Source organism: Lampris incognitus, chromosome 12, assembly GCF_029633865.1.
Source record: "Lampris incognitus isolate fLamInc1 chromosome 12, fLamInc1.hap2, whole genome shotgun sequence".
NCBI classification, from domain to species: Eukaryota; Metazoa; Chordata; class Actinopteri; order Lampriformes; family Lampridae; genus Lampris; species Lampris incognitus.
The window spans coordinates 27,615,523-27,631,514 of NC_079222.1; positions in this window are offsets into that span (position 1 = coordinate 27,615,523).

Consider the following 15,992-nt stretch of genomic DNA (forward strand, 5'->3'; position numbering starts at 1 on the left):
GGCCATCCACTGAATGTCTAAACCTGGCCAACAACCACCATACTTAAGACCACGCTATTAAGAAACAAAAGTGAGAAAACAATGGCTTGTGTGATCATAGACATTGTACTGTCTTCTAATTTTGGTTACCAAAATTAGACAGCCTGACAAACTCCCTCAATAAACAACACGAGAGCCAGGACTTAGCTTTCTAGCTCCAGATTTAATGCATACTCTTGTTAAAGCATGTTGATATAGCAAAGGAGTAAAACTGAAACAACAGAAATATACATCGAGTTAGTTATACAGAAATAGTAAATGTATAGACAGATGTTTGCTAAAGCACTACATATGAAGCCAGAATTAAACAAACTTTACTCAAAATCTATTCAATTTAAACTATATGCTACTGAGGCATGATGTACTAAACATGTCATATAGTATAAGCACCTATCAGCCAGTATACAGCATTAATCTAATACAAACATAAAAATATCCCATCAACGACAAATATTCTTCAATACTTAAAAATAACCTTGCAAACAATAAATCATTACTTAAAAGCAATGCTTACGATGGGCCAAATCAAAGGATTACAACAGATGATGAAACACCATGTTGGTCTGCTGAGATCTTTCTTGCAACTGAAAATGCGGTCTATCGACTGAATAGGTTGCCATATGGAGTAGCAAGTTCACTGGCAATATTCCGACGTATTATGGATCAGGTGCTATAAGGTCTTCCAAGTGTTGTCTGTTACCTAGATGACATTCTGATCACAGGGGAAACAGAAAGCCAACACTGGGAAAATGTGGGACACAGGTCTTAGATTGGCTCCAAGACAGAGGTATTAGGGTAAACAAAGAGAAATGTGCCTTCTGTCAACAAAGCGTAATGTACCTGGGACACAAAATAGACAGACATGGGTTACACCAAATACTAGAGAAAATGGAAGCCACAGCAAGTGCTCCACAGCCAAAGAATACTACAGAGCTTAGAGCATTCCTATCTTTACTGACATATTATGGAAAATTCGTTGAGAACTTGTCTACCACCATCAAATCTATGACGGTGCTGTCACAGAAAGACAGCCCATGGAACTGGTCTCCCAGTTGCCAAGCAGCTTTTGAGAATGCAAAAAGGCAGTTGTCATCCTCAACTGCTCTTACTCACTTTGACCCTCAGTTGCCTATCATATTGGCTTGTGACACTAGCACATAAGGATTAGGAGCGCTGACATCACACAAGATGCCAGATGGTAGCAAAAGGCCAATAGCGTATGTATCACGCCCTCTAAGCAAGACTGAAATAAACTTCTTCAAAATTTGGAAAGAAGCACTAGGCATGATATTTGGGGAACAGAAATTTAGGGATTATTTGTATGGAAGGAAAATTCATATTAGTTACTGATCATAAGCCACTAGTAAAGATTCTGGGGCCAAAGACAGGGCTGCCAGCGTTAGCCGCTGCCCGCCTGCAGACATGGGCGCTACTTCTCTCAGCCTATCAGTATGACATCGTATGCAAACCGTCCTTGGAGCATGCAAACACAGACGGTTTATCAAGCTTGCCTTTACAGAAAGAAGCACCATTCTGCGCCAGTATTGGTTGTGGTTGCTATAGTTACCAAGCCTCCCTGTTGTCTCTGTTGTTCTTCCGGTTTTAACTAAATTTCTGCTGCCGCACGTTTCCATCTGCGTTGTGTGATTCATTGATATCGTCTCTCATTACTGGCGTGGTGGCAGCGCTTACCAGATTTACGTCCCGAAGACTGATATTTACCGAACTAATGGCGGTAGCCCTTCCAGGGGAATCACAGGATAGTTACGTCACCACCAGACGCAGCTGGGCTAGCTCAGACACAGTTGTGCTAGCTAAGTGGGCAGCATGGCGACACACAGAGCAGTGGTGTTTAACAAAGATGGAGACGGTGAACTCTTTTGAGAACTGGCGTCAGAACCTGCTTTATATACTGTCGCTCGACGCCGGGTTTGCCCCCTTCCTGCTCGATGGCTTGGAGTGGGGGAAGAAGTCTAAAACGTCCCCTGTCCGTGGATTCACAGATGACGGTGAAGATATTCCCGCGCCCCGACGTCGCAATAAAGAACAGAAGGTAGCCATGTTAGAGCTAATGTTGGGACAGATAGCCAATTATTGTCCTGTAATCTCTCGTCACGGCATAGTCAGGAACTCCACATCTATTGACAGCATATGGCGAGCTTTCGTCTACATTATGGCTTTCAATGCACCGGGGCTCATTTCATTGACTTTGCTGCTATTAAACGGGAGCCTGATGAGAGACCAGAGGATTTATATCAACGCTTGATGGCCTTCACGGAAGACAATCTACTGTGTAAAGATTCTGGCATCAGTCACATGGGACAGACTGTGACCGAGGACGAGGAGTTAACGCCCTCACTGGAGAATTTTGTTGTGCTCACATGGCTCCGCCTCATACATGGTGATCTACCGAAGATCGTCAAACAACGGTACGGCACTGAGTTGCGGTCTCGCACATTGGCATCCATTAAACCAGAAATATCACAAGCCCTTGATTCGTTATTAGAGGAACTGCAGGCCTCAGAGGATGCTAGGGCTATGCGCGCGGCTGTGTCTGAACTCCCCAAGTCAAAGCAATCCATCCCTGTAAGGACAAGGAGGTCATGTCGCCTTTGTAAATGTGCCGGCAGGCCTGATAATCACTTCCTCAGCAAATGTTCCTTTCTGCCCCCCCAAGATAAAACGTACATGGCAAAGTCGCGCCAGGTTTTTGGGAGAGCAGGTCGAGACTGATGATGAGGTAGAGGAGTGCGTTAGTGGTGAGCCACCGCCATCTAGTGGTGTGCAACATGTACTTATCAAACAGTCCCCGTACCTCGATGCAGTCCATGGACACTGCCCTGTGCGTCTCACCATTGATAGTGGGGCAACAGGCAACATGATGAGGTTCTCATACGCGACCAGGCTGGGCGTCACCGTCACAGGAAGTACCCAGTCCGCATTCCAAGCAGATGGCTCGTCCCTTTTGAAAGTATTGGGAGAGACACGGACACACTTCCAGAGAGATGGCCATGACCTCTATTTTGAGGGTCTCGTCGTTGAGAATCTCGACTCTGACATCCTGGCTGGAATTCCCTTTATGGAAAAGAACGACGTCTCCATCAGACAAGCCAAACACCAAATCTGCTTGGGCGAGGATATATGCCGCTACGGCACCCTCCAAACACCGATGGACAGGCATGCCGTGCGGCGCGCGCATGTGCTCCGCGCTCCGGATAAATCTACTGTGTGGCCAGGGGAGTACATCGAGCTCAAGCTGCCTCCTGAGCTGTGCAATGTGGACAGTGAGCTGGCTGTTGAACCACACGTCGATGTCTCATGTGACCAGTCTGACTCACAGCAGTGGCCTGCCCCAACTTTGCTACAGGGTGTGTCCGGGAAGATCCGTGTCCCAAATCTCACTGACGAGCCGCGGCTGGTCCAGAAAAGCCACCACCTAGGCCGTGTCCGCACCACATATGTCCCGTCACTCAGTGTCGCCGCCGTGCCAGCTGATCCCCCCAAACCGGCCCCGACGACCATGTCAGCCTTGTCCTCTGACCTTGTCGCTCTGGATCCGGATAACATCATGCCTAATGACATCAGAGATGAGTTCCGCGCCCTGCATAGAGAGTTTGGTGTAGTGTTTGATCCCCACTTTGAAGGATATAACGGCGCTGTGGGTCCGTTCCAGGCCAGGGTGAACATGGGACCTGTCCTACTTCCACAACGTAAGGGGAGGGTCCCACAGTACTCAAGGGGTCAGCTGCAAGAACTCCAAGCTCAGTTCGACGTGTTGGAGAGCATGGGCGTCTTCAGAAAGCCCGAGGATGTCGACATCACAGTGGAATATGTCAATCTTTCGTTCCTTATCAAGAAGCCTGGAGGTGGCTTTCGCCTTGTCACTGCATTCGCAGATGTTGGCCGGTACAGTAAACCCCAACCCTCCCTGATGCTGATGTTGACTCCACCCTGCGTCTTATAGCTCAATGGAAATATTTTATTGCCACAGACCTTACCAAAGCCTTTTATCAGATTCCTCTGTCCAGGGACTCGTGGAAGTACTGTGGGGTCGTCACACCCTTCAAGGGTGTCCGTGTGTATGTGCGGAGTGCTATGGGCATGCCGGGATCTGAGACGGCGCTCGAGGAGTTGACGTGCAGAGTCTTCGGGGACCTTCTTGAACAAGGCGATGTGGCCAAGGTGGCAGACGACCATTCATTCATTGGCGCATACAAGGTGCTGGCTCGTGTACTGAAGAACTGTGCTGCCGTGCTGGCCCCTTTGGACGACGCAGTCGCTGGGCGGGAGTCGAAGGAGGCGATCCTGTGGTCAGACGAGCTGCTGTGTGCCTTCGCCTCTGCTCAGAAGGCACTATCTTCTACACTTGCCATCACGCTTCCACGGCCTGCGGACCAGCTGTGGATTGTAACTGACGGCGCCGTCAGAGAGCCGGGCCTAGGAGCTACGCTGTATGGCACCAGCAAGGACACTGTGAAGGTCAGCGCGAAGTTGCGCAAAAACCAGACCTGGCTGCCTTGTGATAACGATATGAGGCTGGGGGATGAGACTGTGCCTCCTGTTGAGGTCGAGCGTGGGGGGAGCTCCCCTGGCGAGTGTGTGCCTGCTTTTGCACCTGATGCTGCACCTCGACGCTCGGAGCGTCGCCGGCGCTTGCCGCGGCATTTAGACGACCCTGAACTTTAGGCCAGTTGTTTGTGTGTACTGGTGATAACGTTTTGCCTTACCTTACAGACCTAGTTATATAGCCTGGGCTGTGATGTTGCCTGGTGTTCTGTGGTGTTATTGTTGTGCTGCGTGTAGGGGGGGTCTTTCTTTTAAAAACAAAGGGGTGACGCCAGTATTGGTTGTGGTTGCTATAGTTACCAAGCCTCCCTTCCGGTCTGCCTGCGTGGTAGTCTCTGTTCTTTTTCCGGTTTAACTAAATGGCTGCTGCCGCACGTTTCCATCTGCGTTGTGTGATTCATTGATGTCGTCTCTCATTACTGGCGTAACTCCAGGTACCCTAGATATGGTATATCTAAACCATTAGCTGCCGTGATTTTAAGCCAACCGGAAGTAGAGAGCATATCCCCATCCTCCCTACACAGGTGTTCTCTAAAGAAACTTTCAGAAATAGTGCTCACTTGGCTTCCTGTATCTAATAAGCATGAGGCCACAACACCTCCAATCTTTAGTTGAACGACAGGGCATTTACCGACTGCGCGTTCAAGTAGTCTGGTGTGGCTAGGGTCATTGATTGAGCCTCTGGGCTGCCCCCGCATTGCCTGGCTCACGGCAACCGAGGGCTGGAGTTTCCCTGAATAGCAGGCGTTGTAGGAGATTCACCAGGATGCGCTTTATGGCTCTGCACACAATTTCTAGCAATGTGCCCCACCCCATTGCACTTAAATTAAATCGGCTGGCCATCTTCCGTAAACCTAGGCTGTGTTCTAGGTCTAACAGCTGGCTGCTCGGTTTTACATCTGTCACCCGTGAGTTCCTTCACAGCCTTGGTCAACTCACCTATGGCCTTTCCCTGCTCAGCCACTACTTGAAGCACATCTTCTAAAGTAACAGTGCGCCTGGTTGGAACATTAACAGCAGAGCACTGGGTATCAATTACAGCTTCAGATGTTACATGTCTATTCTGGACTAGCTTTACCCCACCAGTTTTTGGATCCTCCAGTGACCAGTTAATAGCTTCATCTCTCACCTCGACGAGAGTTGACCGGGGCTTTTCTCTCACAAGTTTACGAAGTTCCCTTCTAAGACTTACATCTCGAACACATTCAATGAACTGATCTCTGATGACAACCTGTTCATTAGGAATTGCATTTGGTGACAACTTCCTTATACATCTCAGTATCTGTGACAGAGCATGTGAGTAGGTACAAAGGTCTTCACCTTCAGCTTGCTTATGGCCATAGAATGTGTGTAATAACTGGGCAGTACTTCGCTTTTCTCTAAATGCTTCTCTCAAGTACGTGAATACGTCTGCTGGTTGCTTGGGCTCAACCCCCATCCGAAACCTCACCTCTCGAAGGCTGGCCCTCTTAAAAGAGATATTACATAGTCCAACTGTTCCGCTGGGGTTTGATTTCTAGCCCTTATCACCCTCTCTACCTCCTCCACGAACTCATCAACTTCTCTCCCATCTGTACTCACATCACCACTAAATGGGTTAATGTGGCGTTCCCTGGGTACATACACATACGATCTAGTTGAATGACTACTCAGATCGGATATGGCTGCCATAGCCTCACTATGCTTCCTACCAAGGTCTTGTAGTTGCTGCTGAATCTCCTCCATACGATCGTCAGCATCACCCTCTCCCATTACAGAAACAGAAATGTCATCACCATCAACAGACATTGTGAATGTTCACGATAGGTACAGTTCAAAAAGGTCAAAGAGTTCAGTCTTTTATCAGTGCGGTATTCGTGCAGGAGGAAGGATACACTGTGGTTCAGCTGGAAACAGTCTCTGGACGACAATAACTCAGCACGTGGTTGACACTGGATGCCGCTGGGCTTGTGACTCTCCAAACCTCCCCAAAATGCTGCTGTAGTGTGGTCCTCTGGTCCAGCAGGCTGATCACCAACACTTCTCGGCAGTCTATCCAATGAACCTCCACGAAGCCAGGTAAACTCTCCGCAGAACCTGTCTTCACCACTACTGTATTTCATTCAAAATAAAAATAAAACTAACTCCTAACATTCAGATACCCCACTCCTGGTACCAAAATGTGATGGGTCCTTAGGTTAATGAACTCACCAGACAACACAAAATTCTATTTTGGGGTTTTTATTCTGAATGCTGCTTCACTTCAATAGGAGGACAGCGGTCGATAGGAGAATAGAAGGATTCACTTATGCTGTTTATAACATTCCAAGCCATACAGATATTCACAATGAATTACATTAGTAATGGCTCTTTCACTGAGTTACAACACTGTTCAACATTAACTGAAATATCAGTTAAGTTCAAAATAAAATCCCGATCGCATGAAAATAAAATACAAAAATGTACCCAAATGAAAAATATACAAATGAAGTATATACAAATGAAATACAGTAGTGGGCTTTTGCAGCCACGTTTCAAGATGGCCTCCTCAGCGTGGCTGGCCAAGAACAGCTACAGCAAAACTGGCTACCCCGATGCAGACTGCTATGCATCTCTGTCCACCATGCTTCACCCCGTACTAGTTGCACCATCATATCAGATGCCATGTCATCAATACAGCGAGCAATGTTTGTGTCTGACAATGGAATGTTTTTTAGTTTATTAACGTACTCATCATTCCCAAACTTTGTTTTGCACATATCACTGGCTGCAGACAATATTAAATCCTTTGCAACTGTGTATGGCTTTTTGTTCTGAGCAATCCGAAGAGCAAGAGGCTTTCAAAGCTAGCTCGCCAACTTTAGCTGATTGTCTCATCAATGTTTATTGGCCTTTGAGAGTTTTGAGACGGTCCTGATAATATTCCACTGGTTTTTCTTTCAAGTGAGCACGGGTTGTCTCCAAGTGGTGCTGCAGCTTTGATGGTTTCATACTGTAGCGTACACGTATAAGTAGACACATTAGCCCTTGGCTAACGGGTCGGACCCTTTACTCGACTGGTTAACGTTGTTGCCTGTGGTGCAGGAAACACGGGTTTGCGTCCCGGCTGTGGCGGTTCCCGGGCTGTTCCCCTTAATTCGCTACATTGGTGTCAGAAGTGGGATGGAGAGACCGTGAGGCCATCGGAAGCGCGTGCGCCCAGAGGCGTGGGGGCATAGGGAGCTGAAGCGCGGGGACGCGTTTCTCAGAGGGGGCTAGTGTAGCATGCACGGATAAGTAGACATGTTAGCCCTTGGCTAACGGGTCGGACTCTTTAGTTGACTGGTAAACATTGTTGCCTGTGGTGCAGGAGACACGGGTTCGCGTCCCGGCTGTGGCGGTTCCCGGGCTGCCCCCCTTAATTCGCTCCAATACTTTCGTTTGACAGCCACGGCAGAGCAGATGACACACACACTGGTAATTCAATGCCCTCAGTCTCTTTAAAGGTAAATCCAAACTTGAGATAATTCTCTGAATATTTTCGGGTCTTATCTCGTTTGCTCTTAGCATTAGTTGTAGCATGGCAGTTAAAAGGTGCATTAGCCTCATCCTCTGAACTTTCGCCCGTGGTTCGTGATGAAGTTCAGGGTCTGTTAGAGTTTGTTGGTCGAGAAGTTACAAAGCGATCCACTGTAGATCGCATTAACATAAGAATGGCCATATACTTAGGCTAATAATACGTACCTTTTTGGCTAATATGTGTGACGGTCGGAATTTTTGCCGCCGCCTTGTAGGGGTAACAAAGTGCTTAATCTAGGGAGGACTGAGTGGGACAGGATTTAGGTCCTCCACACCTAATGCTTATGGCTTCAATATTCAGGTGAGTGAACAAGTGGTGCGCTGTTTAGCAGCCTGGACCAACGGTAGCTTCTTAGACTGTGTAAAGTAGGCTCCAGGGTACTTATAGAGTCCTAAGGGGCCGATTGAATTGTGTGCAGTGTGTACAAGGTAAGTACCGAACTGACCTGATACCACCCCCCCTACTTTACAAAGATCTAGCTAAACAGGTGAAGAGCCTGTTGAACACCAATGAACACTGTCTGTCTTGAATGCCCTTATGCTGACGTCACTGTGCAGAGGGGGGGGCGGGTGATTACTCAATAAATAAACGGCCGGTTGCCCTTGCTTGGCATTCCGGTGAGACCAGAGATCCGACGACTGCCGTGTATCAGTTTGTCCCCGTTAATAGTGCTTTCTGCTAGCTATATGTTACCTACACAGTCCTGATGGCAGCTGCAACAGGTTATGGGCCCAGGAGGGACGTGGGAATGCGTTGGAGCAGATTGTTTTTTGACGGGAGAGCGAACGTTACCTGTTTTTCCTGCGGGGAGAGGGGTCACATTGCCCGGGCCTGTCAGCAAAACGACCAGGGGGGCCAGCGGCCCAGGCAGTGGTGCACTCTCTGCAGGAGCACAACACACAGCGACGTTGAGGGGAGCGCTGCACATTCCCTCCTACCCACAGGACATCTTCAAACGGTGCCTCAGTGACATTTCAACAAGGCAGAGACCAGCTCGTCCATAAGGACGGTACCAGGTTCGACATCAGCGAGCGCAACAGGCTCTACTACCTGAACACCTATGAAAATGATGAATGTCATGCATGCTATGATGTACAGACTTGGCACGAATTCCTTGGTGACTGCAATTATGATGATGTGTTAAAACTGGAAATTGTCACTAAGGGAATGAGTGTTAAAGGCAAAACTAAGTGTAACTTGGTGCCATGTGAAATATGCATTCAAGGTAAATTTGCCCAAAGCAGAAATAGAGAGGCAGATGTAAAAGCTAAAGTCGCACTTGAACAGGTGCACACAGATTTAGCTGGCCCTATAGAGCCAACAGTCAAAGATGGATTCAAGTACATTTTGGGATTCACTGATGATTATTCAGGAGCAATGTTTACTTATTTTTTGAAATCCAAGCGCGACACAGTGAAGGGCACAGAAAAGTTCTTTGCTGACGTTGTACCTTATGGCAAACTCAAATGTATCAGATCGGATAATGGTACAGAATTTATGTCGAGAGATTTTCAGTCACTGCTTAGCAAAAATGTCATTAGACACGAGACCTCGGCCCCTTACTCACCTCATCAAAATGGGACATCTGAGAGAAGCTGGAGAACATTGCTTGAAATGTCTAGATGTATGTTGCTTGAGAGTGGCCTACCGAAAGAACTGTGGACATATGCAGTTCAGACTGCTGCGGTTATCTGTAACAGATGTTATAATGGGCGTGTAGGGCAGACTCCATATTACATGTTGACCGGGAAGGAGCCTAATCTTTCCAAAATGTATATTTTTGGCTCTGCGTGCTATGCATACAAACAAAATAAGAAAAAGCTTGATCCCCGATGTGAAAAGGGTATTTTTGTTGGTTATGACAAGAACAGTCCTGCATACTTGGTATACTATCCAGACACAGGGAAAGTGTTTAAGAACAGGTTGGTGAAGTTCATTACAAAGAGCACTACTGAATGTCAGACTCAGACAGACCAGGAAACCAGTGAATGTGTTCTGCCTAGAGAGGGCGCTAAGACCCAACCACAAATCGAGATGACGAGTCAGAGTACACAAGATGTAGAGCAATGTGAGTCAGACACCAACATGAGTGGGGAAGGTAGTCGTCCACGGAGAGACCGGAGACCTCCCCCGTATCTAGATGATTATGAGTGTGATGACCAAGTTTTAACCAGCATTGACTACTGTTACAGGGTTATTTGTGATGTACCCCAAACCCTGAAACAAGCCCTAGGCTCAACAGAGTCCTCACTATGGGCTAAAGCTATGCAGGATGAGATGAGTTCCCTGAGGGAAAATGACACTTTTACCCTAACAACATTGCCAGAAGGTAAACATGCAGTGGGGGGCAGATGGGTTTACAGTGTTAAGGAAAACCCAGTTGAAACCACATATAAAGCAAGATATGTAGCTAAAGGCTATAGTCAAATTGAAGGGATAGACTATAGTGAGACCTTTTCCCCAACTGCTGATATGACCTCTGTACGCAGTTTAATGCAGGTTGCTGCACAATATGGTTTGGAGTTGCACCAAATGGATGTAAAAACTGCATATTTACATGCTCCCATTGACTGTGAGCTATACATGGAACAGCCAGAAGGTTTTGAGGTTAAGTCTCAAACTGGTGAGAGACTAGTCTGTAGGCTCAACAAGTCACTCTATGGCCTGAAACAGTCAGGACGAAACTGGAATAAAATGCTGCATGCTTTCCTTTGCCAAAATTGTTTTGTTCAGAACCCAGCTGACCACTGTGTTTACAGCAAACAAACTGGGAGTGAGAGAATCATTTTGATTATCTGGGTCGATGATCTTCTTATTGCAGCGAGTGACAGTCAAACCCTCAGGAATGTGAAAGAGCTATTGGGAGACCAATTCAAGATGAAAGATCTTGGTAAACTAAAACATTTCCTTGGTATTGACTTTACACAGGGAGATGGTGAAATAAAGATGAACCAAAAGAGGTACATCACAAAAATCCTGGAGAGGTTTGACATGACTCACTGCAGACCAAGATCGACCCCTTGTGAGAACAAACTGAAATTTGATGATGAAGGTAACCCTGTTGATTCGAGGAGGTACCGAGAAATGGTTGGCAGTTTGATCTATGTAATGACAAGTACTAGACCAGACCTTAGCTTCACTGTAAGTAAACTGTCACAACACCTGTCTGACCCAAGAGAGCAGCATTGGGTAGCTGCAAAGCATGTGCTCAGATATTTGAAGGGAACTGTTAACCATGAATTGTGTTACAAGAGAAGTGATGTGAACCTTAACCTTATTGCATTCAGTGATGCTGACTGGGCCGCAGACCAGAATGACAGAAGAAGTATTACTGGTTATTGTTTTTGCCTCTCTGAAACGGGTCCTGTTATCTCTTGGAAGTCTAAGAAACAACCCACTGTTGCTTTATCCACATGTGAAGCCGAGTACATGGCTTTGGCGGCTACTACCCAGGAGAGTATGTATCTTGTTCAACTGTTGAATGGGATGGATATGGGGTGTGATTATACACCACTCTGTCCAAGAATCCTGTATGTCGTCAAAGGTGTAAACATGTTGACATCAAATATCATTTTGTTCAGTCTGCACTTAGTGATGGAAGGATAACTATTGAGTATTGCCCCACATCAGACATGGTTGCAGATATTTTGACTAAACCTGTAACTAAAGCTCTGCTTGACAAGTTTGTTTCTTTTGTTTTTGGTATGTAAGATGTTTTTATTTTCTTTGCAAGATGTACCTGACAACTGCATACTGTAATCAGTCTAAGAGCAAGTGGGGGTGTTGAACACCGATGAACACTGTCTGTCTTGAATGCCCTTATGCTGACGTCACTGTGCAGAGGGGGGCGGGTGATTACTCAATAAATAAACGGCCGGTTGCCCTTGCTTGGCATTCCGGTGAGACCAGAGATCCGATGACTACCGTGTATCAGTTTGTCCCCGGTAATAGTGCTTTCTGCTAGCTATATGTTACCTACACAGTCCTGATGGCAGCTGCAACAGAGCCCCTACCCCCAGGTAAGTATCCCAATACACTGGTAAATTAAATAGAAAAATTGCAGCCTTATCTCCCCGATGTTTACTTTATAATAAACACAGGGCATTTAAGAAAATTATTAAAATAAAACTTGGTAACAGTATGACTTCATTTAAACACTTGGCCACTAATACAAAAACCCATGAATGAAATCCATACAGTACCCTTACCATTGGCCATTAATGAACCATACCCTTTCCATTTAACATTAACATTTAAATGTGAGAAACAAACAGCCCATAATATAGCCCTATTATGACAACTGAAATGGCTCCTTTTAAACAGGCCAGAGGAAACTTACTTTAGAATACAGATTACCTCGAGACAGGCATTTAACATTCAAATGACATGTCACTCAAAATCACGGTTTCCATAAAGGGTTACATCACGCTAAAAGCATTTGGCTTCAGCAATACTACTACTTTCGGCTGCTCCCGTTAGGGGTCGCCACAGCGGATCATCCGTTTCCATTTCTTCCTGTCTTCTGCGTCTTCCTCTGTCACACCAGCCACCTGCATGTCTTCCCTCACCACATCCATAAACCTCCTCTTTGGCCTTCCTCTTCTCCTCTTCCCTGGCAGCTCCATATTCAGCATCCTTCTCCCAATATACTCAGCAACTCTCCTCCACACATGTCCAAGCCATCTCAATCGTGCCTCTCTTGCTTTGTCTCCAAACCGTCCAACCTGAGCGGTCCCTCTAATATAATCGTTCCTAATCCTGTCCTTCTTCGTTACGCCCAGTGAAAATCTTAGTATCTTCAACTCTGCCACCTCCAGCTCCGCCTCCTGTCTTTGCGTCAGTGCCACTGTCTCCAAACCATATAACATAGCTGGTCTCACAACCATCTTGTAAACTTTCTCTTTAACTCTTGCTGATACCCTTCTGTCACAAATCACTCCTGACACACTTCTCCACCCACTCCAACCTGCCTGCACTCTTTTTCACCTCTCTACTGCACTCCCCGTTACTTTGGACAGTTGACCCCAAGTATTTAAACTCAAATGCCTTTGTCACCTCCACTCCTTGCATCCTGACCATTCCACTGTCCTCTCTCTCATTCACGCATAGGTATTCCGTCTTGCTCCTACTGACTTTCATTCCTCTTCTCTCCAGTGCATACCTCCACCTCTCCAGGCTCTCCTCAACCTGCACCCTACTCTCGCTACAGATCACAATGTCATCCGCGAACATCATCGTCCATGGAGACTCCTGCCTGATCTTGTCCGTCAACCTGTCCATCACCATTGCAAACAAGAAAGGGCTCAGAGCCGATCCTTGATGTAATCCCACCTCCACCTTGAACCCATCTGTCATTCCAACCGCACACCTCACCATTGTCACACTTCCCTCATACGTATCCTGCACCACTCCTACATACTTCTCTGCAACTCCTGACTTCCTCATACAATACCACACCTCCTCTCTCGGCACTCTGTCATAAGCTTTCTCTAAATCTACAAAGACACAATGCAACTCTTTCTGGCCTTCTCTATACTTCTCAATCAACATTCTCAAAGCAAACATTGCATCTGTGGTGCTCTTTCGTGGCATGAAACCATACTGCTGCTCGCTGATCGTCACCTCTCCTCTTAACCTAGCTTCTATTACTCTTTCCCAAATCTTCATGCTGTGGCTGATCAACTTTATACCTCTGTAGTTGTTACAGTTCTGCACATCGCCCTTGTTCTTGAAAATCGGTACCAGTATGCTTCTTCTCCCCTCCTCAGGCATCCTCTCAGTTTCCAGGATTGTGCTAAACAATCTAGTTAAAAACCCCACTGCCATCTCTCCTAAACATCTCCATGCCTCCACAGGTATGTCATCAGGACCAACTGTCTTTCCACTCTTCATCCTCTTCATAGCTGCCCTCACTTCCTCCTTGCTAATCCGCTGAACTTCCTGATTCACTATCCCTACATCATCCAACCTTCTCTCTCTCTAATTTTCTTCATTCATCAGCCCCTCAAAGTATTCCTTCCACCTTCTTAGCACACTCTCCTCGCTTGTCAGCACATTTACATCTCTATCCTTGATCGCCCTAACTTGCTGCACATCCTTTGCAGCTTGGTCCCTCTGTCTAGCCAATGTATGGACAAGTCCTTTTCTCCTTCCTTAGTGTCTAATCTGTCATACAACTCACCATACGCCTTTTCCTTTGCCTTTTCCACCTCTCTCTTTGCTTTACGCTGCATCTCCTTGTACTCCTGTCTACTTTCTTCATCTCTCTTACTATCCCACTTCTTCTTTGCCAACCTTTTCCTCTGTATACTTTGCTGTACTTCCTCATTCCACCACCAAGTCTCCTTGTCTTCCTTCCTCTGTCCTGATGACACACCAAGTACCTTCCTAGCTGTCGCCCTCACTATTTCTGCAGTGGTTTTCCAGCCATCTGGCAACTCTTCACTACCACCAAGTGCCTGTCTTAACTCCTGCCTGAACTCCACACAACAGCCTTCCTTCTTCAACTTCCACCATTTGATCTTCGGCTGTGTCTTCACTCGCTTCCTCTTCTTGGTCTCCAAAGTCATCCTACAGACCACCATCCGATGCTGCCTAGCTACGTTCTCCCCTGTCACCACCTTGCAGTCTCCAATCCCTTTTAGATGGCGGCTTCTACATAAGATATAGTCCACCTGTGTGCACTTTCCTCCGCTCTTGTACGTCACCCTGTGTTCTTCCCGCTTCTTGAAATACGTATTCACCACAGCCATTTCCATCCTTTTCGCAAAATCGACCACCATCTGTCCTTCCACATTTCTCTTCTTGACTCCATACCTTCCCATCACCTCCTCATCACCTCTGTTCCCTTCACCAACATGTCCATTGAAGTCCGCTCCAATCACCACTCTCTCCTCCTTGGCTACCCTCTCCACCATGTCGTCCAACTCACTCCAGAATTCTTCTTTTTCATCCATCTCACACCCAACTTGCGGGGCATATGCGCTGATAATTTGGCTTCAGCAATAACGGGTAAGTAAAACACTTCTTTCTGATTAAACGATTATTCAGCAATGGCTGAACACGTCTGCTGTACCAGTCTGAATGACCGTGTTGCTCCGTCAGTGGTGTGGTGTGTGTGTGTGTTTCGCGTGTGTGTGTGTACCAGCGCCGTTGCTGTACAGTCCCGTTCAGCTCACTGGGCGCTGATGTGTGCTTGTGTGCAATGTCCCTTCCAGTGTGTGTGTGTGTGGGGGGGGGGGGGGGGCGAGCGCAGCGTTAGTTTGTTTAGTTCACAGGCAGTTGTGTTCAGGCTGCGCACGGTAGCATATGTGTGTGTTTGGATATTAGTGTTAAAGTGTGGTGCAGAGGTTACCCAGACAACAGCAGAGATGGCACGTCAGAGATGTATGATGGCTGGCAGGGCAAACTTCTCACGAACCTTCTTGTATAGCGCAGAGAACACGCAGGCTTGTCTTCCGCTTTCTGGCCGCTTACCGTAGCAAAGCGGGACAGCGTTTTCCCTCGCGAGTCACACGCGGAGTGGGGGGAGGGGTGTGTCCGTAACGGGTTTAACCAGCCCCTTACACCCTTCGATACTGACGACGTGCAGGCTTGCTCTTCCAAAACAAAACTCTCCAAAAGTTAACGTGTCACTTTTAGCGACCTAGACGGTATCTATGCACCAGACTAACACTTGAATGCTCATACAGCCGCCTTCATCCGTGTCCAGCCTATCTGTGCATCGCCATGCAGCTCCAGCTAATAGCAAAGAAAACGAAAACACCTACGTAATCACGTCACTGGTATCCAAAGTGTCACCACGTGACCACTTGATAATGTTTTAACATTAATCTGTTTGCACAGCAGT